The sequence below is a fragment of the Crocodylus siamensis genome, chromosome 4 (genome assembly GCF_052110815.1).
Source record: "Crocodylus siamensis isolate JL-2025a chromosome 4, ASM5211081v1, whole genome shotgun sequence".
In the NCBI taxonomy this organism is placed as follows: domain Eukaryota; kingdom Metazoa; phylum Chordata; order Crocodylia; family Crocodylidae; genus Crocodylus; species Crocodylus siamensis.
Window position 1 is genome coordinate 162093583 of NC_143398.1, and position 23399 is coordinate 162116981.

The window sequence follows — 23399 nt, forward strand, 5'->3', positions numbered from 1 at the left end:
TGCTGGGAGGCCCCCCCTCTCTCCCCCCTGCTCATCCAGGGGGTACAGTCCAGGAAGGGTATCCACCAGAATGGGTACACTTCTTAAAAAAAAGGTTGAAAACCCCTGGAGTAGAGGGATACCCATTCCAGATTGTAGCATTTTTTGATGTCCTTTAAGAGGTAGTGGTGTTGCCCAGTCAAGGGCTTTACCAGTCAACAAGCTGATTATGTGCTCTACCTTGATCCTACCAATGGGATATAGGTGTGGGGATAGCATGAACCAAAACAGTACTGGGCATCACCAGATCTCTTTGGGCAGCAGTATTGTAGGGGCTGGGGCTGTGGGTGTGTCAGATTTGTCAATAGGGTACTGTTCCACCTCTGCAGGTGAGCTACCTGGCTTTACAGACCCTGGGCAGTGTTCTGCAGTTCACTGGGTGAGACATGGGCATCTGTCAGCTTCATATCCATGGTAGGGTGATAAAAGAAGGTTCCCTTCAAAAAGGGGCAGTTTTTTTTTTTGGTTTGCTCAAGCAGTCAGAAATGAAGCAGGGATAGTTCAGAGCCAGGATCAGAGCCGTTGGTCCAAGCTAGGCAAAAGAGCAAGGTCTGAAGAATAAGCTACAACCAGGAACTGCTGATACTGGAGTCAGGGAACCAAGTAGGAAGATAAAACCAAGCAAGGTTGAAGCAGGAGTCTGTGCAGATAGAAACTGTGATCAGGGCTGGATAAAAGGGTAGGCAGAGCCTGGGACAGGAATGGGAGACAAGCCTTAGCATTAGTGGGGTCACTCAAGGTGTTTCATAGTTTCATAGTTGGTCGGGTCGGAAGGGACCTGAGCAGATCATCAAGTCGAACCCCCTGCCATGGGCAGGAAAGAGTACTGGGGTCAAATGACCCCGGCTGGGTGATTATCTAGCCTCCTTTTGAAGATCCCCAGGGTAGAAGCGAGCACCACTTCCCTTGGAAGCTGGTTCCAGATCCTAGCCGCCCTGACTGTGAAGTAGCGTCTCCTGATATCTAGCCTGAAGGAGACATGTTGACCACATGTTGACCACCAGCAGTCTGCTCAACCCTCTCACGATAGACTTTGAGGAAGAGGCATGGTTGTATAGGGATACGGCTTCTTGGTAGAAATAGACTAGCTTGTTTACGTGATTTGGGGATATGGTTCTACAGCTACATGGGTTCACTGGTCCCTGCTATCACAGCTGTCTTTCCTGTCTTGACCCTGTCCTATTGACCTTATCTCTGGGCTGAATTCAATGCTGTCAGCACAAGTTAAGCATGGTTTCTGTGTGCCTACCAGTAGAATTTAGGTACCTCAGCACAAAACTTTGAATTGCAAAGGAGCATAGGTGGGAACTAGGCACCTAAGCCTGGGGTTGGCCCATGGATTGGATCTATTCCACTGATCAATTCTATCCTGCCTGCAAAGATGGGGCTTCTGTGGTGCTTTGGCATGTGTATAGGGCTTCTGTGGCTTTTTGGTGGTGGGAGGCCTCATTCACACAGACATTGGGCAGTGGCCACTGCTAGGTTAGAAGGGCTGGCCTGTATCAGACTAAACTATGTGTCTTTGGCCCGCTACTGCCAAAATGTTCTCAGCCTCTGTCCTGAGCTATAGTCCATGTGCAGAAGCCGTAGCGGGAACTTTGCAATCCAAAATGGGAGTGTCCTGCTTCTTGTAACTAAGCTCTGCCCGAGTCCCATTTAGGTACCTAATGGACCAATCTCAATTTGGCCCTGATCCGATTATGCAAAGTGCTGTAGAAACAAAAAGATGGTCTGTGCCATCTTTCTTCCTGTGTGGGGGGAATAAGGGGCTCCAAAATATGCAAACATTGCAGAGTGACAGGGTTAATCACCAGAGGTTAGTCATAATAGTTATTGCAGTCCTGGTAAGTATATGGATACTCCAGTGATGAGTGTGGTGTTAGAACAGTGGTTTTCAATCCTTTTACACTTGAGGCTTCCCTTGGAAAATGCCAGCTCTTAGTTTTCATTCATTTCTTGATTACAGAAAAATAAAACAGGAATATTTCTGTTGCAGAGAACTCAGAAAGACCACAGCAGGTCAGTGTTGTAGCATATAGTGTCTTAACAATATGGATTCTTCCAGCAAAGCTTTGCCAGCTGTTTCATTTCAGTGTTATTTCAACTCGCTTCGCTTTCAAAACAGCAAAAATCGAGACGAAATGAAGGGCTTTGAAACCGCCTCAAAACGAAACAAGACCAGTCGAAACATTTTGAAAGTTTCAAAAGGTTTTGAATTTCAAAGCAGCTATCCAGGTGGTGGGAGGCAGGGGAGAGCCAGGGCTGCCCTCTGAGTGGCTCTGCAGCCCCATGTGGCTCATCCCGGTGCAGTGCTCGATCTGCCCACTTCCCACTGCCTGGCTCCACTCTGATCGGCTCTGATGGACCTCAGCCCAGTGGCAGAAGGTGGGAGAGCCGGGGCTGCACTCTGCCTCCTGCCACCGGGCTGAGTTCCACGGGGCTGGGAGCTGAGCCTGGTGGGGGGAAGTGGAACGCAGCTTGGTGCTCCACTCCGCTTCCTCACACCAGGCTCAGTTCCCCAGGACTGCTCTGGGGAACTGAGCCCAGTAGGCGGAAGTGCCTTCTGCCACCAGGCTCAGTTCCATGGATCCGTGCTGGGTGCAGGTCGCGCCCCATGCCAGTCCCAAGTGGCAGCAGCAGCCTCCCACCCACACCACTGGGAGGGCTGCAGGGTTCTGCCGGACTTCTTCTGGGGGTGTGGACCCCGATCTGCCTGCCAGTTGACAGGAGGCTGCTCCTGCCACCTGGGACTGGCGCTGGGCACAGCCCGCACCCAGCGCTGGGAAGATTGATGCTGCTGCTGGCCCTAGATCGCAGGTGGTTGGCAGAACCAACCAACTGTGATCTGGCAGGCAGATCACGAGCCATACCACAAGGAGGAGTCTGTCAGAGCCCCTGCAGCCCTCCTGGGGGTGTGGGCAGGCCCCCAATCTGCCTGCCAGATGACAGGTGGTTGGTTCTGCCACCTGGGGCCAGCAGCAGCAGCAATCTTCCTGGTGTTGGGTGTGGGCTGCACTCAGTGTTGGTCCCAGGCGGTTGCAGCAGCCTCCTGTCACCTGGCAGGCAGATTGGAGGGCCCGCACCCCTGGGAGGAGTCTGGCACAGTCCCCACAGCCCTCCTGGAGGTGCGGGCAAGCCCCTGATCTGCCTGCCGGGTGACAGGAGACTGGTGCTACTGTCTGGGACTGGTGCTGGGCGCAGCCCTTGCCAAGAAGATCTGTGCTGTTGCTGGTCCCAGCTGGCAGCACCAGCCTCCTGTCATCCAGCAGGCAGATTGGGGACTCACCCGCACCCCGAGGAGGGCTGCTGAGGCTGTGCCGGACTCCTCCTGGGAGTGCAGGCCCCAATCTGCCCACCGGATCACAGGACGCTGTTCCTGCTCTCCAGCTCCTGCTTGTCAACAGCTTGAGGTGCAGTTTCCTAGAAACCTCTGTACCTATCTCCTTGAAACGTGGCAGGCTTCATGCCCTCAGAAGGGGCTACCATCCCTGCAAGTTTCATCTGAACCAGGCAAGAAACGACAAAGTTATAGGCTGTTTCGTGCTTCCCCATTATAGCCTATGGGCAAAATGTCGAAACAGCAGAGAAACAGTGAAACAGTTTCAACGAAATGAAACGGAACAGTGCTTTTGAAACGAAACAAAACTTGAAACGAAACACTGTTCCGCTGAAATGGAAGTCAAAGCAGAATGCTGCTGTTTCACACAGCTCTAATAGATTTCTGTTTAAAATATGTGAGTGTATGTTGTGAACCATGTTTGCCCACCTAACAAGTGCTAACATTGTGTGGCACCCTGTGCACCCTTGAAACAATCTCAAGACACCCCAGCGTGCCTGGCACCCTGGTTGAGAATCACTGTGTTAGAACCTACTTAGCGTAGAAAAGGTACTGACAGTGCAAAAGGGTCCTTCGGTCCCTCATTCATTTTATGGTATGTTTCTTTGCAACTTCAGCACAGAAGATACTCGCCTGCTCACTGGTTATTATACAAAGTCTTAAAAGCACAAAGAACCAGCCCCAAACTGGTTCAGATGGACACAGCTAGATAAAACCTACTGCAGATGAAAACCTCTTACCATTCTGCACTCAAGGAAAGCAGAATGGCTTTATGTCACCCCCTGGCAACATGAAGAGCAGTGTGTTAGAGCTACGGTTCTGGGAGGGTCATAGTACTGTGTTCATCCTACCAAACAAGGCTTGATCCTTATTTCTTTACATGTTGCTGAGACCTAAAGAGGGCATCATGGTGATAGTGTGCTTGGGTAAAGAAAGCCATTGGCAGAGGCTTGCTTTTGAGTCTATGCTCTCAGACCTTTTACTTCAACTACTTTTGCATGGTGCTGATGCGGATTATTAGTATACTAGGTTTCATCAATGCTAGTTTTAACATGTATTAAGGCCCCAGAATCTGGAGGCATGTGATTTGCTATTATTATTTTTAAAGTAAGTCCTTGGACCTCATAATAGTGGAGACAAGCTTGGAAATGTAACCAAAATGCAGTTTAAAAGGCTTAAAAAGCACTAGGCGAATGTAAGAAATCCCACATTTATGATTGTTAGTAAGCTTAATGACTTTTAAGCTAATTTCATGATTTCTGAGAGACCCTTCAGTCATGTTTCTTTAAATATTTGGGGTGCACAATGTTGGCAATATGCACTTGTGAGATGGATTTGCATCATGTACAAACAATACTGCCATTCTAGTGCCCTGCTATCAGCCTCATAGAACCCGGGAGCTATTCATAAGAAGGGCCTATTCCCTTCATGCCGTGTTATTGGATTCCTCTATATAATCTCTGTTTAAACTGTTTTGAGATCATGAGGTGAAATTTGCCATAATGCACCCTACTTGATCAAGCATTAGGTAATGTTTGATGAGAGAAGGTAGCCCTAAATATTACAGTAGATGCAGTGCAGAGACAAAAAGTGGATTCAGTCCTCAATCTCTGACTGTGGGTTGCCAACAAGGGCACCTCGTCTGTGCCAACTGAGGTGGTGCCTATATCCTGACAATTGGGAGATGGGCAAAGATATACTAACTCTTTCCCCATGGGGCACTGAACAGCCGCTAAATGGTAACAGCTTTTGGTCATTCATTACTGAACTGTACTGGATTCAAAATTGGCTGAAACCTGTATCCCTCTATCAATTTCTTTGGACCATCCTGTCCCACAAGAGTTATGGTTTTAGGATCTTGGTGGTAGGAATGCAACTAGCTTAGTTAGTGCTGCAGATCCTGGCTGTGGTACATGCATAGAACTGCAGAAAAAGCCTTTCAGTGCATGGCAGCCTGCCAGCAAATTAGCACTGGACAATAATGCAAAATGGACACATTGTATAAAACTCATCTATCTTCCCCTCTATTACTTACTGTTAAACTTGTCCTGTCCACAGATACTTGATGTATTGACTTTGGCATGAGTGCAGAAGATTATTGGAATCCCTCCCTGGGCATGTGTAGGATCTAGTTCCCTGTTAGAGGAGTCTTTGGGGGGGGCGGGGGGGAGCGGGGCGGGGGTTGTATCTTTAAAGCAGCTGGAATTGACCGCTGTCAGAAACATGACGCTTAGCGAGATGGACTGTTGCCCTGATCTAGTAGTGCAACTATGCGATACACTGATACAATACTGTACCTTCCATCTTAGGACACTTCCCTGCTTTATAGAGTTAATGAATTTAGATTTGCAACCCATCTCTGAGGTAGGGAAATATTTGTACCTCATTTTACAGATGGACAAAATTGAGGCATAGGAAGGTGAAGTAGAGGCTTAGCAGAGACGGGGGAAAAAATCCAGCGCATTCTTCCCCTTCTCAAGTTCTCCCCATGTTCTAGCTACTAGGAAAGGACTCTGTTTCCTCCTGCAGCTGCTTCATTTGCTGGTGAAGGTTTGGTGATAGGAGAAGATATTGGAGACTTTCTGATATAATAAGGCTGTAGGGTGGTCAACAAAGGCATCCAAACTCTAGTGCAAAAAGAAACTCACAAGTTTTAGGGTTTTCAGAGAAGGGTACACTCTCCATATGTGAGAGACACTAGTGCAGTCCTGCCTATCCAGACCAATGATTTTGCTTCAGTGATACAATAATTGAATCAAAGGCAAGCACAATATCGTGGATGAAAAGATTAATCATCTTTTAAAATGCAGGCAACTTGGATCTGGGCTTGGACCAGGAAGAATTTTCAAATGTCTTTCTCCACTGTTGATCTATTGATAGAATCACATCTAGTGATAGATATAAAGTGGATAATTTCCAAGGAGGTGAAGGGAATTAGATACCCAAATCCCATTGTCTTTCAGAACCTTTTAGGACATCATAGTGTAAGTTGTTCCCAGTTTTTAAAAATGCATCTAATTTTCTCACTCATTTCAGAGGGGGTCCCCTTAGGGGGACAAAGAAGGCTTCACTGACAGAGCAGAGCCTCTGTCATTAGGGGGAGCTGTCATAACTGGTGGAAGGAAAAGTTTCTTCATATACTGTGTCTAGACCAGTGGGTTTTGCCACCATTGCTATGGCAGAGGCAGATCTTTAGTGCATACAGGGCCTTACTTTTTTTTAAATAAATTTTTGTTTCCAGGGCCAAATCAGTTCCAAATTTTGACTGAGTAAAGCTCCATCATTCAATTCTGTGGTGCTTCCACCAGCAAGTATCCTACTTCTCAGATTCATCAGTTTGGGGTTTCAGATACTCCCAAATTCATGGCAGGCATCCTACATGCAAGCCCCAAGCCTGGAGGTCTTGGAGTTCAGATGGCCCCTAGTCTTGTTTTCTCCTAGCCAAAAGGCCAAAGGAGCAACCTAGGGGGAAAGCCCAAAGAGCAAGAGTTGAGATTCTGGACAACAACTTAAATGTCTTGTCTGTGCCCCACAGCTGCTCCCTTGTTCAATTCATAGTTTAGGAAATGTTGGCTTACATACAGGAATTAGGAAGTCTGGTTATTTAGCAACCTTACCTAGTGAAGCTTGGACTAGAACATGTTTCTCTATGTTATAACATTTTCCAGGCCACAATCTTGCATTCCTCTAGATCAGCGGTTCTCAACCTATTTAGGCTCAAAATTTAGCAGCCCTCCACTAAAAAACTGATTTAAATATATTGTGAATATTATAGCATGCATGTTATCCTTTATTATTAAGATGTTAGCAATTGATTAGGGCATTATAATTATCTTATGTTCACCCCACTGCCATGGCCAGGTGGAACTGTGCTGTGTACCTCCTGCAGAGTCAGATTGGGAAGCAGCTGTGACAGGAGCATGTCATCTTGCCACAGCTGTTCTTGGTTCAACCCTGCACAGCATTTCCCGGAAACAGACAGGTGGGGCAGGTGGAACCATCTTGTGTGCTTTGGCTTTTAGGAGCCACTCAGAGCCGAACCCAAAAGATCAGCAGCAGAAATGGCGTGCCTGCCTTCAAGACATAGTATCATAGTACTTAGGGTCAGAAGGGACCTAAACAGATCATCAAGTCCAACCCCTACCCTGGGTAGGAACAGGTGCTGGGATCATATCACCCCAGCCAAATATCTGTCCAGCCTCCTCTTGAAGACCCCCAAGGTAGGAGCAAGCACCACCTCCCTCGGGAGCCCATTCCAGAGCCTGGCAGCCCTAACTGTAAAGTAATGTCTCCTGATGTCCAGCCTGAACCTGCTCTTTAACAATTTATAGCTGTTATTCCTAGTAACCCCCGGTGGTGTCTGGGGGAACAGAGCCTCACCTAATTTCCTCTGGTCCCCCCTGGTGAGTTTGTAAACAGCCACCAGATCCCCTCTCTGTCTTCTCTTGTGGAGGCTGAATAGGTTCAGGTCCCGTAGCCTCTCTTTGTAGGGTCTGCCCTGCTGCCCCTTGACCATGCAAGTGACCCTCCTCTGGACCCTCTCAATGCTAGCTACATCCCTCCTGAAGTACGGCACCCAGAACTGAATGCAGTACTCCAACTGCGGACTGACCAATGCCGCATAGATGGGGAGTATCACCTCCCTGGACCTGCTTGCAATGACTCTGTAGATGCATGACAAGGTGTGGTTAGCTTTACTGACCACTTCCTTGCATTGGCAGCTCATGTCCATCCTGGAGTCAACAATGGCTCTACGATCCCTTTCTGCCACCGTGTTGACAAGAAGGGAGTTCCCCAGCCTGTAGGTGTGTCGCTGGTTCCTTCTCCCTAGATGCAGCACCTTGCACTTGTCTGCATTGAATTCCATCCTATTCTCATCCGCCCACCTCTGTAACCTGTCTAGATCTAAGATGAGGGGGCACCCAGATTTGAACTGGGGAACCTCTTGATCTGCAGTCAAATGCTCTACCACTGAGCTATACCCCCTTATACATAATGCAGACAGGTGCAGCTTTTTGGTGCAGTGGCCTCAGTTTGGTTCTGATGTGCTTCCTGAAAACAGAGGCAGGTAGGGAAATTTCAACCCATAGTGGCAATGACCATGTAGCACCCCTGACAGGTTCTTGTGGCATCCCAGGGAGTTGCGGGATCCTGTCTGGGAACCACTGCTGATCCAAGATCAGGATCAGAGAAAGCCAAACCTGGGTTCTAGGAAGCATATTTCAATTGCTAATTAAAAGAATAATTGTGAAATTGCATTTTGTAGCATGAAGAGAAAGACACAGAATTCTGAAGAAATGTGCACAAATGTAATACAGCATACATGGGATTTTATGCAAGCAGGACATGGGACATCAGGACTTACAGCTTCTGGTCCAGGCAGTGATGCAACCTTCTACCTTCTAGGTGTGTGTGTGGATGTAGGCACCTAAGTGTGATTCTATTCCACTCTGTCCTGGAAAAAACTGTTACTGCAAAGTGTGGGTGGGTCCTTATCTCCCTCACTGCTTTTTTATGGCTCAGTCTTAAGGGTCAAAGGTGATATGTTATGTGTTATGACAGCAGTGCATCAGTGGCTTCAGAACTTAAGCAGGATGGAATAGCATTGCACTGAGGTGCCTAAATCCCCAATATAGGAAATAAAATCTGGCCACCAGTCTGCTGTGCATTGGCTTCTTATCTGTGAAGTGTGAACAGTGACAGTCCTTTTTGACACAGGTGTTGACAGCTTGAAATCTTGTCAGTTTACAAAGAAAAATTAGTTAAAAACCATGTCCGCTCCTGCCCCCTTCTCTGAGACCCTCCCACCCCTTCTTCAATTTTTGTGGCTTAGCAACTGCATTTTCTAAATTAAATAATTTAAAACATTTTTAAGAACCCACAACCACATCAAGCACAGGATTAAATACTTTGCTGAATCAAAGCCTAACCAGATAAATTAAAAGCTGTTAATTGAATTGGGGATACAGTATGTTTGCAACCTCAGTTTTGCATACATTTGCATTTGATTGAAAAGCCCAACCCATCATGCTGCTTATTTCCTGTGCATTTCCGCTTTGTCCTAGGCTGTGTCCAAGCATATAAGACATGGGCCCTGCCCTAAGGAGTTTCATAAATTGTATTTATGTACTAATGGGAGATTGGCTCATTGGAGGAATTCATTAGCACTGGAAGTAAAAGCCAAGGCATCTCCAGAAAAAAGAGAAACAGCTAACTAGGTTCTAGCCTGTATCTTATGCACAAGGTAGAGGAGAGCAAACGTTCACAACAGTTGAAGTCAGGAGCCAGGGGTGAACAAGGATCAGGGTCAGAGAAAGCCAAAGCCCAGTCAGGAGCCTGGAGAACCACAGAGCAGTGAACACAAAGCTGTGCAAAGGTGTGCTTTTGAGGGGTGAGTGGCACTTTCAGCAGCCAGTGCTGTTGCAGGAACTGAGATAGTCACATTAAGCAGGGATCAGGGGTATGCGTGACTACTCAGGTACTTGGCTCAGCTGGGCATGCCTGATAAGCGTCCCTGACAGTATCCTGTCCTTACGGGGCCCAGGACCTGGCTTTTCTGGGTACTCTGGGTACTAGTGCATGAACATGGTCAGCCGGTTCCCAAGATTGGTTTTCAGGGCCATAGCTGTTCCAGTCAACCAAGTAATGGAGCTTGCCTGAGACATATTTGAAGTCTAACGCCTGCTTAACAATATATTCTTCATGGCCTTCCACTATCATGGTTGGGGGGGCAGGTCCAGACAGTCAGGAAAGGGGTTCCTGATAAAAGATTTGAGTAGTGACATATGGACAATGGGGTGCACTTACAATATCTTTGACAGCTGAAGCTTGAATGCATTGGAACTTATTTGTTCCACAACCTTAAATGGACCCACTAACTGGTGGTCCAGTTTAGCTGATGGTCTTGCTATTTTTTGAGGAGAGCCAGACCTTGTTGCTGACCAAAAAATGGTGGGGTCCTTATATGCAGCTTGGTCCTTATATGTAGTCTTGGTTGCATCAAGATGGGCTTTTAGTTCTTGTTGAACCTGCTGGAGATGGGATACAAAGTTGTTCGCTGCAGGAGCCCATGGGTAGGTTGGCAGTACTGGGTGGAACTGAGGATAAAATCCATAGCTGGAAAAAAAGGGGGTCTGGTCTACAGATGTATGGACAGTGTTGTATACAAATTCAACTAGGGCGAGTAAGGGCACTCAGTTATCCTGGTGAAAGTTTAGAAAGCACCTGAGTTATTGTTCCAGGGTCTGGTTTATGTACTCTGTTTGTCTGTTGGTCTGAGGGTGGTGTATGGAAAAGTGAAGGGGTTCCACATCCAGGCTTTACAGAGCTTGGTTTTCTCAGGGCCTGAGAAGGACCTGATGCACACGTTCTGAATGCTGGGCCAGATCATCAGAGAAAATTAAAATGTTATCCAGATAAGTTATAACAAACTGGTCTAGCATATCTCGACACACATCGTTTACAAAGTGTTGGAATGTTGCAGGGGCAAGGCATAGTCCGAAGGGTATAACCAGGTATTTAAAATACCGATAGTGGGACCAAAACATGGTCTTCCACTCATCTCCCTCCCGTATTGTAGGTGCCCTGCAGATTCAATTTCAAAAAAATCTTAGCCTTACAAAGCCTCTCAAATAACTTGTTCATTAAGGGCAGCAGATAACAGTTATGAATTGTTATCTTGTTTAGGGCCTTCTAATCCATGCAGGGGTAGAGACAGCCATCTTTCTTGGCCACATAGAATATCCCCAGTTGGGGAAGTAGAAGGCCTGACGAACCCCTTGTGCAGGTTCTCAGTATTCCTTGAGAGCCCTGAGCTCTTGTTTGGAGAGGGAATAAATGAGCCCAAAAGGGATCTTTGCCTCGCCCCACCACCCCACGCACCCCTGGAGGCATCTGGGGCCTGCACCCCGCCCACCTGTGCTCCGGGGGGAGGCTGGTGCTGCTGCAGGCTGCCCACTGTGCCTGGAGCACAGATGGCGGGGGAGGCACAGGCCCCCGAGGCTTTGGTCAGTCTGCGCTCAGCGGCAGGAACCCCTCCACCCCGACACGCCCCTTGACTGCGGAGGCTTCCAGACCCGGCCAGGCCAGGGCCCAACACCACATTGTCTGGCTGCTGGGTAGGCACGGCTCAGTGGAGCCATGGCACCGGAGTGAAATTGGGTCCTGGCCTGGGACTCTCTGCAGTCCAGGGGCACATGGCGGGGGGAGGGAAGGGGGGGGCTTCTGTTGCTGGGCACAGCCCGACGGAGGCCCCAGAAGTCCATTCCCCTCCTCCACCTGTGCTCTGGGTGCAGTGGGCAGCCTGCAGCAGCATCCACCTTGTCCCGAGCATGGGTGGGGGGGTATGGGCCCACAGTGGTGGGAGCCCCACCATGTACCCATGGATGACCAAATCTTCCCTTACCTAGCTAAGCCAGGGCTGCCCCCACATGAGTCCTCACTGCTTAGCTGAGGTGTGCCTACATGTGGCCAGCTTGCCTCTGCTGCCTCCACCCCCACAGAGATGGGGGAGCTACCCCTGTGCCCCTGGAGGAGCCCCCCAGGCTCCAATCCTCCCACCATCTGGCCAGGCTGGGGCTCCACTTACCTTTCTTTCCCTGCTCCTGGCTGGGCCACACGGTCAGTTGCTCACTGCGGGGGGCCTTGATCTAGCCCCTGCCCCTTCCCTCTCCCACAAATTGACCTGCTTGGGCTGGGGGTGGGGCAGGTGCGCACATGCGTGTGCGCCCAACCCTTCCTCAGCCCAGGATTGACTAAAAGAGGCTCCAGGATTGACTTGTCAATGAGGATCGATGGGTTGGTGACCATTGCCATAAAATTATTGGAGGCCCCTGTGTCTAAGAGTGCTGGAACAGAGAGATCCACCCCAGACTGGTGTTGCAGGAGGAGAGCAACAAGCAAGGGCATGTCTTAGAGTTTGGTGGCACTCAAGTGTTTGATGTGATTCAGAAGATCTGGCTGAATGGTCATTGGAGGGCCAGAACAAGGCCCCTCTAATGAGGCTGGGCTGAAGAGTTTCCTGAAGGGGAGGTGGGCATTCCTTTCCTCAGGCAAGTCTGGGCAAAATACCCTGCCTCCTCACAATACAAGCAGAGCCCCTGAGAGTGACAATGAGCCTTCTCCGAGGGGAATCTTTTCCTAGTCGTGTCTACTTGCATGGGGTCCACAGGAGGCAATGTCAACTCTTCCAGGTCCCTAGCTGGCCCCAGAGGCTGAGATTTGCCCCAACACTCCTGTCGCTGTTCAGACAGATGGGTGTCAATGCAGATACTCAGATCAGTGAGTCCAGCTAAGATAGCTGGGAGCTCCACCTAGGCCAGTTCATCTTTAATGTGGCTTTGAAGTCCCTGGTAGATGTGGAAATGTTGAGCTGCCTTATTCCATTCAATGTCAGCAACTAGCTGTCTACATTTGGCGCCATAACTCGATACTGAGCAGCATCCCTATCTGAGAGAGCTGGCCCTGTGGTACAGACCTGTTGCGGTCTCTGAAAATCTTGGCCATGGCCTGTATAAAGTCTTCCAGTTAGTCAAGGAGGGGGTCTGCAGACTCCAGGAGTGGGGAAGCTCAGGCCAGGGCATTGCCACTCAAAAGGCTGATGATGAACCCCACCTTGACTGTATCTGATAGGTTCTGTGACAGAGATGAAAGGGAAAGTGGCACTGATTAATGAATCCCTGGAAGCAGCAGGGATCCCTATCAAATTTGATGGGTAGCAGAATATAGGATTTGAGGTGAGACAGTGTGACCTAGCTGCCCTGATGGGCTTAGAAGCAAGGTGCAATGGTTTTGCAGGGCTGTAATCAGGGCTTGTAACCCTTGGAAAGCAGCCAGCAGCTCACCCCCAGAAATCTGCCTCCATGGGTAATTCCATCTCCCTGTACCATTGTGGGTGAGCAAGGCACACCTTGCTATCAGGGCTTGGCCAGGATTAGGCATCTGGACCATTATTAGGTCACTAGGAGTGACCTGGGGGTCAGTGGGGTGGGGGCACAGGTTACTGGAGCCAAGAGGGGAGATCCAAGAGATGTAGTCTGAGACATAAGCTGAGGTCAGGAGCCAGGAGTCAGAAAACTTGTGCCGGGTCCCAAGGAAGATCTCAGGTCAGGATCAAGAAAGCCAAGTCAAATCAGGATGCAGGGGAACCAGAGAGGGCAGGCCCAGTGCTGAGGTTCAGGGGAGAGCCAACATCGGAGTTAGAGAAGGCTAAAGTTGAGTTGGGAGCCAGGAGGACCAGAAAGCAGTGAACACAAGGCTTGCCAGAGCAGACCAAGGCTGTTGATAGGTGTGCTTGCTGTCTGAGTCTGCAGATGCACTTATAAGGGGTGAGTGGCACTTTCAGCTACCCATGCACTTGCAGGTAACGGGCAGTTGCATTAGTCAGGGATAGGTATGACTACTTAGATGCTTGGCCCACGTGGGGATGCCTGATCAGTAGCCCCAACAGTTGGGTTAGGAGTGAGGGAGAAATGAGTACAGTTCCTTGTTCCTTTACAGGTTTTTCTGTATGATGGTGGGCATGTCACTTAGCCTCTGTGACCTTGTTCTTCACCTGCCAAAGACAGGGAAGTGCTCATTTGCTGTGATGATAGCCTTGGGCACTCCTGCTCATCTCCATACCTGAACCAAGTTTGCCCTTGCAGTTGAAGTATGTTCAGCTAAAATGACTGCTGACATCAGGGTTTATTCATGGTTCTGTTTACATGTAAGGATGTAACCAAATCAATTTCTATTTGAAATGGATGCAACGTGGACTCTATGACCCAACTTAAGATCTCTTACGTTGATTTACAGATGTCTAAAGATCATTGTCGCTTGCATCCATTTCAGACTAGGTAAATCAGTTTAGGATACTTGAGAAGCAGATTTGAATGTCCATGCACAAAGCTTACCCAGTAAGTTCTTTGGGGCACAGACTGTCTTTTTGTATTCGTGCAGCACCTAGCACAGTGGGGTGCCTATACATGAGCAGGGGGGCTGCTCCAATGTGCTAGAATTCCAGCGCATTGGAGCAGACTCAGTTAATTAGTTCTAATCATGTCTGCTGGAGCATAGCAATTACTGTGCTCCAGCAGCCTCCCACATCTCATGTATCAGGATCCCCGCACTTCAAAATGGCTGCAGGGGCACTTTATCTACAGCTTGTTTAATGAGTTTTAGGTAAAGCACCCCCACCACCATTTTGAAGCATGGGAACGCTGATACACAAGACGCTCTGGTCGCTTTAATTAGGGTGGCTCTCAGAGCTGCTCTAATTAAAGCGCACCTTCCCCACTCCCAGAGCATGTGTATAAACGCCCATGGAGTACAGGTCCAGAACAATGGCCCATGTTAGTAAAACATTATAATTTGTGAGTAGACTAGGCCACAAGAAAGTGTCGTAGCATAGACCTGCCTTGATGGTCACCATGCTAAGACCCCAAGGTCTGCCCCCCCCCTTTAGCCAGGCTGCAATACAGCTTGGCATGGTCCATAACTGAACCAGGTGATCCCCAGGTTGGATGCAAGTGGTGCCAGTAAAGTCATGGTAATGACAGGCAGACAAAGGCTCTGGCTCCCTTCTTCTCCCTTTGCTCCCTCCCTCCCTCTCTCTCTATCCAGTGCTCATGCAGGTGTCCAGGAGAGGGCAGGAAAGATGGGAAAGTTCAGCCCTTTCCCTCCCTTCCTCTGTGAGCCACTGTCACCCTTGTGTTACAGATTGCTTTGTTGACAGCACTGCACCCTTTCCAGATTCTTCTCCCTCTCTGTCTACCTTCTCTCAAACTTTCTCCAGCTCATTCCATGCTGTCCCCTCCCCCTGTATTTTCTCTCTGAGTATCTCCAGCTCACTGCATTTTCTAGCCACCTCCCTACCCCACCCCACCCCAACACCAAGAATAGGAAGCAGCCAGAGATTAGATGGAGCAATCTAGGGCCCTGTGGAAGGGTTTGTCAGCCCCACCTGTCAGCTGCACACTCTCAAGCACTTCCCAGGCTTCTGTCAGGCTGGGGGTTGAGTGCAGCAGCCATGGGGGCATGGGTAGAGCTGCTCCTCATAGTGCACAGCCTGAGGCTTTAATATAGCACCTGTCAGGCCACAGGCCTCCCAGAGCAGTCAGAACAGCTGGGAACTGAGTTGGAGAAGATGGTTGGAAGGAGGAGGAGAAGTTTTAAGAGCCTGAATTGATTCTCATTAAAGTCTGTGGAAGCTTTGCCTGGGATCTCAATGAGGGCCAAAGCAAATCTGCTTCACCTGGGACTAAATTTTCAAGTGTACAGAGCCTGGCTTCCAGTCAGACATCTAAATTAGGGCTGGAAAATGTGCATACAGCACCTCCCATTGTGAAATTTAGGGCTGGATTTTATACCAAAGCGGTCAGTGTCCAGCATGCATCTGATGTAATGAGCTCCCTTGCAAACCTAGCCACTTGCTTTGGTGCTCAGACAGACACCAGAAGCCAGGTTCTCTTTCATCCTGGATTTAAAGAGAACTTACAAAACACCTTCCACAGATGAGCCTACGAACTTCATTTCATAAATCTACTGGATACAAAAAATCATGGACTCAATATAGACATTGGTTTTATGACACTTTACAACCTGCCTGACATATCATTCAACAGGTCTGAGGCTTGACCTGACCTCTTACGTTCTTCTTTCCCCCCCACCTTTTCTCCCCTCCTCTCCCCTACTTTTCTGCCCTTTGTCTTTCTGATTTCCTACTATTTCCTTCATCACTGAGAGCCTCTTTCTTACCCTGTATTATTACCTCTGTAATGTTTCCTTTTGGCCTTTTCACTCCCTGCTTTCTTCCCCTTCCCTCCCCTGCTTTACCTTTTATTTCTCCTTTTTACCTATTTATATTTTCACTACGTCCTCTCACACTTTGAGCTTCTCTCATTCCTGTTTTCCTGATTTCTAACTACTTTCCTTTTTCACCGATAGCCTCTTTTCCATGTTGTATTCTATCACTGTAATGTTTCCCTTTAGCCTTTTCCCCCACTACTGTCTTCCCCCTCCCCTCTCTGCTTTACCTTTTGTCTTCCTAATTTTTACCTATTTACATTCTCACTGACATCCTGCCACACTTTTAGCTTCTCTTATTCCTTGTAGTCTCAGAACAGCAGAGACTCCCTATGCCTGAAGAAGGGTGATTGCTCCTGAAAGCTTGCTGAGAACTTTTTTCCAATTACTCAGTCACCACTGTATACCGTGGTAGCCAAAATGGTATATAGAATATTAAACATGGATACTTAAAACCATGGTTGGCAACACCTTAGTTGGCGAGGGAAACCTGTATGGATTTTCTGGGTGTCAAGGAGAAGAATTGCACTTGTTCGCTTAGGATCTGTCTGCAAGTTCCCTTGAAAAGTCTGATCATGCATGTTCAGCTCCTGATTGCTCACAGATTTTGTGACTAAGGAAATAAACTTGCATCTGTGGGGCAGTGCTGCTGGGTTAATTAAAAACTGGTTCTCAGAGCATGTCTGATATCTGTAGCATGATCCATGCAGTGGAGTGTGGCTCTTGGTCTCTCTCTGGAAGCTTTGTAGACATGTGGAAGTTTCTGAGTCTAGAGCCTTTGCTTTCACAATGGTTTTACTTCACTTAAGCCAGTGGTTCTCAATCTTTTTAGGCTGAAGGCATCCCTCATTAGACTCAGGGCACCCCTCAGAAGATGCCAGCTCTTTAGTTTTCAGTTGTTTTTTGACTACAGAAAAATAAGAGCTATCTTTTCTGCTGCAAAGAACTCAGAAAGACCACAACAAGTCAGAATGTATTTAGCACTACAGGTCCCTATGTGAAACCTCTGAGTTTATCTTATGAACCATGTTTGCGCTTCTAATGGTGCTAACATTGCATGGCAGCCTTGAAAGGCTCTCAAAGCACCATACCGTGCTGCTGTAGCCTCTTCTTGAGAATCACTGGCTTAAGCAGTATGAGGGACCTCCTTTTATAACCATAGGTTCAGTCCCTGCAGAAGACCACACCCAGGGGCAACCTGAGAGTAGTGAGAGTAGAAAATATTTGGAGGAGAATAAGTCGTCAGCAGTAGGTCCTTTCCACTGTCCCGGGAAATCTAAGTGGTAAATAAAAGGTGCTGTTTGCAGCTTTTGACTGAGGTATAGCACATGCCTGCTTTCCTGTCCCTGCTGGCTTTTCTCTGAGCTCTGCCAAGTCTGGGCTACCTTGTGGCATGCCACAGCCTCCAGCCTCTCCGTTCATTGACATGCAAGCTGCACGCCATCTTCGTGCCTTGTCCCATGAGCTCTCCGTAATGATCTGCAAAAAGCCTCTGCATTATGCCCCTTTAAATCTCTCTTCAGAGCCCTCCCACACCCCACCGGCAGTACATTTGGTGTTGGGAAGGCTGCTGGCATGCTCTGTGAGCTCTGCTTGCTGCACCGCTCTCTCGCTACTAACTCGTTCCCCTTCTCTCTCAGCTGTCTCATTTAAGACTCAGATTGTAAACTTTTGGAGGAAAAGACCTTCTTTTCTCTAAGACAGCATCTATCTCTGAGGCCTTTATGCAGCCTGTTACTGCTACTATAATACAGTGAATAAGAATTAAATCTCTGATCACCTGCAAGATCTTAGAGACCCTTTTTCTGCTCTGTGTTTGTCTGGTACCCAGGAGTCCTGGGCTGAGACTGGGTTTCCTACACGCTATGGTACTACAAATAAGTGATGATAATCTACCTCAGCACTTTCTGGCTACTTTGCCAGGTGGGAAGGAGGAGCCACAGCACAGAGGATGTAGAGAAGGAGTCGGGAATTCAGTCCCGTTCTTACCCGTGCTCCGAACTGGGTCTGTGGCTTCAGGCAATTCACTTCTCTTCTCTGATCCACAGTTTCCCCAGTTTTTGTGCCATGTTTTGGGGTGTCTCCATGAAAGGCCATGAAAATATAATTGTCGTTTGCTCCCCCACAATGACGCAAGAATAGAGTCACAGGGAGAGAATACTGCCCCATCCTGTTCTCCCCAGAAAGCATGAAAACTAAAAGATAATCCCTTATTTCTTTCTGAGTCTCCATGTTGCTGTCCAGAGGTTTAGAGGGCTTTTTTTGGAGGGATTTTCCCTTAAAGCAGTGAAGACAGTGGATTGACCTAGTCTCCTTGTGACCCCTTCACTGCAGGCTTGGACACTACACTTGGTGCCAGACCCAGGTTCTGTCTTGAGCTTTGCCACTGGTCTTAGACAAAACCTCCCTTTGTTTCTTCAGTTGCCACATGGCGGTGACAAAGCCTCTGTAAAGTGCATTAAGGTTTGTGAATGAAACTATCCTATTTAAGTGGTGGGTGCTATTTATGAAGCTATGCCCTTAACACAGGGGCAGGCAAAATCCAGCCTGAATCCAGACTGCCAGGGCCAATTTCATCTGGTCCATGGGCACCTACCAATGAATTGCACCCCACCCAGCCCGCGTGCTTTGCTCCCACCCTTGTGTGCGGGAGGGCCCAGGCCAGGTCAGCACACACAGCTTCCGGATGGGTCCACTGCTGCCACTCCTGCAGCTGTCAGGGGATCTGCTCAGCTTACCTGGCCTCCAGCGCCTCCTCCTCCTGTTCCTGCTGCTGTGATCACTCTAGTCAGCAGGTAGGGAAGCTGCAGCATGGTGGGAGCACAGAGCATGAGGCGGGCGGGAGCGTGGAGCCCAGGGCCTGCGCCCAGCGGCGTGGGAGCACGGAGCTCAGGTGGCCAGGGTGTGGCTGTGAGTGTGTGGGGTGTGAGGACCCCTCACACACCCTCTCTCATGGCAGTGGGCCCTTGAGGTGCTTCTGGCCCATGTAGGTGCAGCCACCCAGTGGTGTTTGGCTCCAGCCAGTTGTGGGAACTGCATGTGGCGACAAGGAGCAGAACCAAGCTGGCCTGCCTATATCATGCGGGGCTCCCCACGGCTCACATACAGCTCTCAGCACTCGTGTACCACTGGGGGAAGCCCTGTACAATGGAGCTGGCTGCCTTCCCCACTCCCTGCTGCCATATGCAGCTCCTGAGACTCTGCTGGAAGTGGAGGAGAGCCCTGCCCCCTGCTTCCTGGTGGAGACCTGGCAGCTGCACATGGTGGCAGGGAGCAGGACCAGACCGCCAGCTCCATCAGGCAGGGCTTTCCCCACATGGCACATGAGTGCTGGGACCTGCATGTGCACTGTGGGGAGCCCCGCACAATAGAAGCAGGCCAATCTGGCTCCACTCCTTGCCACCAAATGCAGCTCCCTGGAGCCGGGGGCAGCAGCATCTGCACAGACCGTGAGCACCTCGAGAGCCTGACCCTTGCTGCTGCTGCCGCCTGCTTTTGCTACCACCAGTGACGATGCTGTGCGCCATGGGGGGTCACCACAGGCACACCCCTTCACATCCCCCCCCACACCCCACCATACTATACATACACATACCCCAACCACACCCCACACTCTTCCCCACATGCAATATGCAAGAGTAAGACTTTATTTTTGAGCTATTATACAATCACCTCTGGCATATACAGTATACACTACGAAAACATACATAAATCAGGACAAAAATATTTTTTGAAATAAAATTAAAACACATTACAGTAGATGTTTGATTTTTAGTATATAATTTCGTTTTTTTTCTAGTTCCAAGATGCCAAGCCCCCACCCAAAAGGAGTATTTCTGGGCACAAGGGGAGGGATGTCCAATGGCAAAGGTCAGGGGTTAGGAATGGGAGTCTGGCCCCAAGATGGTGACCAGGGAGGGGCCAGGGCACCTCTCAAGGGGCAGCCCTTGACAGCTCACTAAAACTCATTAAATGGCCCTCCAGCCAAAATAATTGCCCACCCCTGACTTAACACCTCAGTGCTAGATGCACATTTTGGATCCAAATTGAGTTAAAGTTGGAGGATGCTGGGGTCTAGGGCTGCATCCATTTGAGCATGGCTGTGCAGTATGTGGCACTGCAGACCCATCTGTGGTGCCACCACTGCACATTTAGGCAAAAACCTGCATGGAAAAAGAATGGGGTGGCATCAGCACACACAACCCAAAACTGGAGCCTGGCTTGCCGGAGCCATGCTCCAACTGCCAGCCAGGCTTTCTGCTGCAGGAGTGCTGTGGCTGCAGCTCTAAGAGACCCCCAGGACTCCAGGTAAGGCTGCTGGGGCCAGCACAGTTGTTGGACCCAGCCTCCCTTACCCCATCCGGGGTAACCTGCCGTGTGCCAGAGGGCACGTGGCACGGAAGTTCTCCAGGGACAAGTAGCAGTGGCACAAGGTGTCAAGGTGTGCCACTGCTTCTAGTCCCCAGGGAGACAAACGGCTACACTTGTGTGGACACGGCTTAGCAATTGGTTGGGTCTGCTTTTATTAGTGGGTTTAGAGAACCAGAGCTCTCCAGGGAGTGGTACAAATCCACAGGCTCTCTTGAGTGCAAGGGTGTGATACTAGAAAGCCACACAATTTGATGCTTCTGTAAACTGACCACACTGAATGTGCCAGATACTCCTGGCATCCTTTGTTCCCCTGAGCACTACTGCAATTCTCAAATCTCCATTCAACAGACACTCCTGTTGGCTAAATTGGAAGTAAGATCTTGTGGTTTGACCCCAAGATGTGTACACCAGAATCATTTTAAAAACTTCAGTTGCTTCTGGGGTGGAGCATGCCTGCTACTAACAGTTCAGAGTGACGCTCAGGGCAGAATACTGTATCCAGTTGAAATTAAAGGTGGATTTTAGTAAATCTGTATGTCCTTTGGGTTGTCTTGACTCCCAGGAAAAGTGCTGGAGGATTTCTAGCTACACATGGATTTCTAGCTACATGGAAAAACCAGCGCTACCCAGAATCCCAGTGCCTCTAAGAGTTGGCATGTGGATTTTGGACATCAGGGGCCAGGAATAGGCTTGGGGAAGGGATGGAAACAAGATACCACTCCTGTGTTGCTGCAGTGTGTAAGCAGGGTATTGAACCGTGTCCTCTATGCTAGCTCTGCCACTGCTGTGCTGTGTGACCATAGCCAAGTCCCTTCTCTCTGAGCCTCAGTTTTGCTTCCCTCCTCTGTTTGCCTATTTAGACTGGAAACTCCTTAGGGCATGGACTGGTTCTTGTTCTGTATGTTCATGTACAGTGCTATGGGGCTATACGCTCCATATCACGCTGTAGGCGTGATTCAAATGCACGTAATTGATAAAGGAGCTTGGGAGTGGAATACAGGGTGGGAAAGGAAAAACAGGGTAGTCGCTGGAGTTGTACAGAGAAGAGCAGTGTTGGGAGGAGATGAGAAAGCAGGGGGCTGGAGCACATGCTAGAACTGAGAAGCTCAGCACACGGGAGAGGAGGGGCCTGAGACATTAGTGGAATGCTCTGAACAGATCCGATCATGCTCTCTACTGCTGATGCTTTTCTTTGCCTCTCTGACTGCACTGCCTATAAACTTCCCCGTGGCTCTTTTCTCCCAGCAAAGCAGTTTCTAATGTGAGTGTTTCCCCTTTCTCTCACCTTGCCCTCATTTTACGAGAGGCAATAGTTCTGAACACCCCACAGACAAATCCTGCCAACTCTGTATCCTCTGTATCTTCCTGTTTTATGCTGGAGCTGGCATTTTGCCAGTCCTGCCCACCTATAACTAGTCAATGCCTGTTTTTTTGGGTCTCTGCCACTGTCGACGTGCCGGTCCACTCATGAGGAATTACTAGCAGATTCTTAATTAAGTGGGAGGCTCTTGTCATCTCCTCGGATGCAGATATAAATTTAAACTCCGGAGATCCATCGGGGCATGTGATAGCTGAATCTGGCTTTGTATATTTCACAGCAATATTTGAAGCCATGTGACATGCAGAAATTAATACTGAAACCACTTCATCTAGGCTCGTCGATTTCTCCTCTAGATTTATTAAGAGAACACTCGCTATATTATGAGGGAGTGTGAAGATTTTCTATAGGAACTCAATAAGCAGGCTTCATGCTTGGCACTTAGCAAGCAAATCACATCCACATAACCTAAAGTGTTTTACATAAAAGAGGATGGGTTATCACACCCACTTCACAGATATGGAAACTGAAGCTTGTAATTCTGCATTCAGACAGCGTCTTTATTTTATATCTAACCTTGATATTTCTAGGGTAGCTTGGTACCTGATGGCATTGATTATATTTTCTTGCATACATCTCCACCCTTCATGCAAAACCCAGTTGCTGGAAATGGGAGAGTGCATAATATGCGAGGAAATAGGGTAAGAGCAGTTTCTACTGCTTAGTAGGTAAAAGTGAAAATAAAGTCTGCACCTATTCCGCAGGGAGCAGAATAATGAGCAGGCTCTGCTCCCTAGCTGCTGCTACTCAGTCACTTACTACAAGGAAAGATCCCTTTTTTCCTTCATTTTACCTTCCAAAAACAAGGTGTGTATCTTCTTCCAAGGTGTATTGTTTGCAGGAAAATATGGTGTTTATCCAGTAGGTTCTGGAGTTTCATAGTGGATTGCAATGCTGTTGTGCTTGGTGCTGTACAGGCAGAACAAGAGAGTGCCTCCTTCAAAAAACTTGCAGTCTTAAGTTTCAGACACAAGACAGAAGATGGGGAACAAAAGGAAACAATGAGATGGCTGTGGAGTTTTCATTAAATTAGTAATGTAAAAACCTTATTCCTGCCCTGCAGCCATTCTTGGTTGCATTCCCATAAGTCACCAGTTGATTGTTTCTGTTCTGAGGGACGCATCAGCAGAAATTATTCCTAATGATGTCACTTCCTGTCTGCATGCCTCAGTTTCCATCTCATGGAAATGAGGATAATATTGGGGCTTGGGGAAAATGGAATTATTTGAACAGCCTTTTGAACCCTTGCAATGCTCAAGTGTCATGGTGATGGGTGTGATATGAGAAAGACAGTTAGGAGCCAAGTATTATTTGGTGGGAGAGTTCTGTGCTTGCCTGGAGTTTTCAGAGGAGGGTAGTATCCTTCATCCAGGCAGAAAGAAGACTTTTTGCTCTTCCATGCTTCCAGATAATGTTGTGACCTTCAACCAGTCTTTTCAGCTTTCTATCCCATAACCCTCCTAGCAGTAAAACAGGAATGCGTTTCATTAG

General features: G+C 48.6%; 1 protein-coding gene and 1 non-coding gene across 3 annotated transcripts in view; one reads left to right on the top strand and one right to left on the bottom strand.

Moving 5' to 3' along the window:
* IGF2BP1 (insulin like growth factor 2 mRNA binding protein 1) overlaps positions 1–23399 on the top strand; it is a 92269-nt gene that overhangs the window by 17685 nt on the left and 51185 nt on the right. The window lies entirely within an intron of this gene.
* On the bottom strand, positions 8290–8362 carry TRNAC-GCA (transfer RNA cysteine (anticodon GCA)). The gene has a single exon. It is a non-coding gene; the product is annotated as a tRNA-Cys (tRNA).